Source organism: Convolutriloba macropyga, chromosome 15 (genome assembly GCF_964194025.1).
Source record: "Convolutriloba macropyga chromosome 15, txConMacr16.3, whole genome shotgun sequence".
NCBI lineage: Eukaryota > Metazoa > Xenacoelomorpha > Acoela > Convolutidae > Convolutriloba > Convolutriloba macropyga.
The window spans coordinates 36,902,292-36,908,305 of NC_134482.1; positions in this window are offsets into that span (position 1 = coordinate 36,902,292).

Genomic DNA, 6,014 nt, shown 5'->3' on the forward strand with positions numbered 1-6,014 from the left:
TTATGAATTTATATAATAAATTGGATCTATTCTGTTCCCCCCCCCCCCCCCAGTGTGTTTTACGCCCCCCAGTTACAAATTATATGTTGTTATGAAGCACGTTACCAAGTAACAAAATAGCACGTGCAACATAATTTGTTATCGGGGGTAAAAATAACTCGGGAGGGGGAGGGGGGGGGGGGGGGGGGGTTTAGAGTACATACATAAAAAAGTTCTAAAATATCGATCATAATTCAGCACTGGAAAGGACACAGTTTCACATCGTGAGCAATTAACGCCATATTTTGATTTTATGACGTCACATTATTCGTTGCGTCACATCTGACAGGTCACGTGTCTGTTGCGTCACATATTACAGAAATCAATGTTGAAAATCTGCTCTTAACATAACAGCGCAATTTTTGATGTTTAGTGCCAAATTATTCTCGTATGTGCAATTTTTCTGTACACCATTAACAAGTACTTTAAAAAATACCATAAATCCGGTATGAAATGCTTTATTTCAAAAAATGATATTTCGGATCTATTTTTTTTCGCCCCCCCCCCCAGTGTTTTTTATGACCCCCAGTTACAAATTATATGTTGTTATATAGCACGTTACTATGTAAGAAAATAGCACGTGCGTCTGGGGGTCATAAAAAATTTATGCTAACTAAGCTGGGGGGGGGGGGGGGGACAGAATAGATCCGATATTTCTCATGAAAGACAGATATTCAAAAGGACATAGTATTAGCAAATAGATTTCAAGATTTTTGTTAATGCTTAGAAAACGTAAATTTTGTTGTGAAAGGTTTGTTAAAAGCCAAGGATAACTAAATCCATTAAAAAATTTTAAAAAGTTTGAAATAATCTCGAAATTTGATATTAGACAATGAACTGATTTCAAAGATTGAATAATCTAGCGATTTTTGAAGCCGTTCTTGACCTAGAACTTAAATGAACTGAAAAAAAGCTTTTAAGGGAAAGATAGTATTCTCTTTTGAAAAAATACTTTTGACCTTGCAAGAATGTCTAAAGGATGCCTATTTATTTACTAAATCAAACCTCATTTTTTGTTTGTTGTAAAAACTAATTGAAAAACGCGATCTTTTACGTTTGCGTTTGTGCACAACCCGACCCCCTCCCCCAGATTGATTTACTAATGGAATTTATTGGTGTCAGGACAATTTACCCAATTCCATTTTACCCAATGCCATTATACCCAATGCCATTATACCCAATGCCATTATACCCAATGCCATTTTACCCAACCTGCCATTTTACTCAATGCCATTTTACCCAACCTGCCATTTTACCCAATGCCCTTTTACCCAACCTGCCGTTTTACCCAATGCCATTTTACCCAACCTGCCATTATAACAACCCGGTAGGTATTAAAAAAAACGAACGTTTGAATTGCGAATGCGGGATTCGAGATTGGGTTGTTTTAGTTTTTTTTGTTGAAATTAACAACTTCAATTTAATTGATCTTACCTTGTTTTCTGTGCTCTATCTTTTTCTTTGGAAAATCGACAAAGTAAGTTTTCAGAATATTGAATTAAACTGAATAGGTTATTTATAAAAGCTTGTTGAGAAAAAGCTCAACTAACTGGATTGTAAGCAGAAAAGTATCAAGTGTCGTTTGGGCGAAGGAACATGGCCAACGGAACAAATTCTCAATTAGCTCTTGAAACACGCAAAAGCTAAATAAATTGCGTGCCAAATTGTGTTATCAATAATAAATACACTATGGTCCAGTGGCACGAAAGTAAAACAAAGCTTGAGCGGAAAGGCGCTATAAGATTAATAGATTAATAGCTGGAACATTATACTGCCTAAGGAATAATAATGGGGTAGGGCTGTTACATCACCCCGCTTAGGAAGGACATGTCCTCATGTCCCACTATTCTGTCTCCGAACCCGATGAGGACGATGAGCTCGAAGAACGCGAGCGAGGCTTCCCTTTTATTTTCTTGTTTTGTGGATTATGATTTCCCCGAAGTAATTGAGAACGCAGGGAGCGGAATTCGTTTTGGAGACCTCTGAGGTGACGACAGGTCGTTGAACAGGACTCAGAGGCAGACATAGTGTCCGTATTCACCCCTGCATTGCGGACCTTAGAGGATTTTGGCTTTTTAGGTTGTTTTTTCTCCAGCGTAACAACCTTCGCGGAGAGCAGACGATTTGCCGTCCGAGAATCATCTAGCATTTGATTCAGCTCGGAAATGCGAGCTTTTAGTTTGTCGATCTCATTGGTAGCCTGGTAAAGGTCACGCTCGTGAGCCTCACGAGATCGACGAAGTCGAATAAGTTGATCTCGAAGGTCGCGATTTTCAGCCGAGTTGTCAACAGGGATAGCGACTAGATCCGCAGGATCCAGCAGAGGCCTTCGCCTTGCATTGTAAGGATCCTGAAGGCGAACTTTCCCATTGCGGTAAAATTCAACAACCCGCAACACGGCATGCAAATTTGCTGAATACACCAAACCGTTGAGGCGTAAGGGACCGTTGCGAGGTGGACCCATAGCCTGGCGTGAATTGCTTCCTTCGAGCGGGCTGCTTCTCGAACCCGAAGCTGCTGTTGCAGAAGCAGTCTGAACGACTGGAATGTTTTTGGAAGGCGGACAAAAGATGATTGTCATTTCATCCGAAGAAGCAGATGAGCAGACATCCGTGTGCGGCTGAGGATCCCGATTTTGCGAGAGGATTTGACGGAACTCAAGCGACTGATCACTTGCCCAGTTGCCAGTTATTCCTGTATCTGCTTGAGAGTCCATACTATCGTCCAGCAACGGAATTGCAGGCGAAGAAGCACCTGAAAGAAGATCTGTGTCCAGAAGAATATCAGGGCCTGGAGAAGCAGGCATAGTGTTGATTGACTCTGAGCTTGTCGACATCTAAAACAAGCAATGTCAATCATTTGTGTACAGAAGTGCATCAGGGCTGCTAGTGATTGATGAACGAAAAGAAAAAAATTTTGAATGAAGCAAAAGACAAAAATCAGAAAGCGGCAGTTTTTTTTTTTTTTCTAAGACAGAACACTATAGGCGATAAAGAGTCAACCTGTGCTTAAATTTTTGTTGTGTAGCGGGCAGAATTTAATTGTGCTGACGGATAAATTGAATCAACTATTACAGTGCGATTATCAGGGTTCCCATCAGTTTCATTGACAAGTTGGTCATGATTGACAGGCGCAGATGCGTGTATATTATTTATGTGATTTTGAAGCATCTGCGTAAAAGGCGCAAGGGGGTTAAGAAGCCGGAAAACTGTCCAGAAAGGAACTCCATGAGAAAGGAGCCTAAGCGCAAATACAAGTTTCAATATATAGATAAAGAGCCCTAGAAGCGCTAAAGTTGTTAGCGTAATTACAGTGCACCTCTCGGCGTAGTACCAACCACCACTCGCAACAGATTGCAAATCAATCAAATATTTCCAAGCCACCAAATTTTCTAGTTCTTCGGAAACGCTTGGATTAAAATGCATTAAACCAGGATGAGAATATTGGCTGCGAGGACCAAGATATACTTCTCGTCCCGAAATTGTTCGGCGCGAGTATTTTAGAACCCGAGCCTTTGCGCTCTGCCTCAAGTTCTGATAAGAAAAGAGACCAGCGGTGTGTAATGAAGGTAAGTTATCACTAAAATCTAGATGGCTGAAAACACTTAGAGATTCGGGCGTACGTGCGACCGAATAATCATCTCCATAGTGCATCCAGATGCCTTCAGACGTGCGGTACATGTAAGGTGCTATGGGATCACAAGCAGTCAAAGTATAGTTTGGATACACAACTTGTGTTATCGGATTCATGAAACGAATTTGCGTATCATTGCCCAAAAGAACAGGAACTTCCTCTGTGCAGTAGGGGAAGTCTGCAATTCGAGCTTCGACTTTAACACATTTGTGGACGTAAAGAACAGCTCCCGCTTTTTCAGCATGTATGCCTAACATGGAACCGGATCCGAGGAAGAGATTAGGATTGTCCAAGTTTGACGCTAAAGAAATGAGTCCATTTAAGATCATCTGACGCGTATTGCAAATTTCATTTTTGATGAAATTTACAATTCGTTGACGCGAAAGATGCGCGTTGACATGCACAAACTCAATTTTTGTCCCATAGACTAAGTTTGGAATTGCATCTGTGTTGTAATCTATTTCCGGAAGTTGCTCCGTTATAGGTTCAATGACAAAGTAAACACCAGAGTAGGTTGTTGGTCGGACCTTATATGAGCAAACACTAACAGTTGTGTTCAGAAGTTCTATATAAAAGACGCGGGAATCATCCCTGGAAGCAGTTTTTCCACTCAAATACATTGAATCAGCAGAAGAGATCTGAACGCCAGGATGCTCCGGAGAGAACTCAAATATTGATTTAATCTCACACTGACCGTAGAAATGCGGTAAATAGGTGATTGAGTCATGCTGAAAGTCAGAACCTGGAAAACTGCAGGACGTGGATCTTTCATTGGGATCTGTCAAGATTAAGGACCATGGAGAGCTGGTTTTGTCCAAAGTTGCGACTACTTTGCCGATGGTTAATTTTGCGTTTATAACACCAGATGCGTGAATTTTCGATCCACCTGGGGTAATCCAATCCACAGGCCAGGTGAAGTAAATTCCAGCTTTCTTGCCACCACGCATGAAAGAGTACGAATAGTCAAATACCTTGAAATTGCCAGGTTTGTATGGTCTACCATCAAACAAAAGATCCCCCTCAGTCATTTTAAAATTTTCATCTGCAAAACCTGGAAGTTTGAAATTGCGACCACTCCAAATTGCTCTGCAAACCCAAGTTTCTAATGCATAGAAAGTAGGCACTAGGCGAGAATACTCTTTTAAATACACAGAATCATCAAATCGGGCAGAATGCGCTAATCCGGTAACAGCGTAAGAAGCTTGAAACATGCAAAAACTCATTTGAATATCAACTTCGGGCGCATGAAGAACCAAACCACCAAAAGTAATGTTTTTGGTGCTTAATTTATCAGGCGTACACTGTTCACTCGAAAGAAGCGAGTAAATTTTTGTTGTGAGAACTTCCTCGATGTCATAGCCTACAAGTGTAGAGAAACTGCAATCTACTAGGCAAGTGAACAACAGCAACACTTGCTGCACAAAGAGCATCTAAACAAATCACTCAACATCACTGTCTGAATCAAAATAAGCTAAACGGAAAAATCCTGGATGCCGTGCATGATCAGCAACAGCTCTACGCGGTCGTTGAGGAACTGTTGTGGAACCTGAACCACTTTGATTTTCTGACAAAAAAACTGGCGGTGACGGAATGGCGGAACTTGTAGGGTTAGTAGTGTTTTGTAACCTATCAGAGGTAGAAGCCTGTCTTTCAGATAAATCAACCAACACAAGATCATCGTCTTCAGGGACGATGGGTTGAGGACTTGGTCTTACAGTTTGGTTGGAACGATTTCTGCGCAACCGCTGGTCTGATGGTGTAAAAGGTTTAATGCGATCGTAATGAGCAATCTGTTGTTTTTGAGTTTTGACGTCTTGTAGAACAAAATTAATTTGGTTAATAACCTTTTTCACGCAATGAGGTCCAGACCAGAAGCTCTTTAATTTAGGAGTTTGACCCTGTGAGCACACTGGTGAATGAAGAAGCACCAGGTCTCCTTCCTTATACGAAGGACCATGCTTCTTTTTGTCAAAGATAGCTTTTTGTCGGCGCATTTCCCATCCGTTTTTCTGAATTACGGACTCGAAAATGGTGGAAGATTCAACTAAACGTTGAAAAACATAATCCCGATGACCAACAATTGGAGTGGGCAATGTTGGATATAGCATATCAACAGGCATGCGCATTTCTTTCCCAAAAACTAATCGGAAAGGCGATTGACCTGTCGACTCATGAACTGCAGAACGATAGGCCATCATGAAAGATTGAAGATGAACAGACCAAACTTCATGCCGTTCTGCGCAGTACTTTGCCAACCCATCTTCCAAAGTGCGATTTATGCGTTCCACTTTTGCATTTCCTTGCGGGTGGTAAGGAGTAGGTCTTGAGCTGGTTAACTGCAG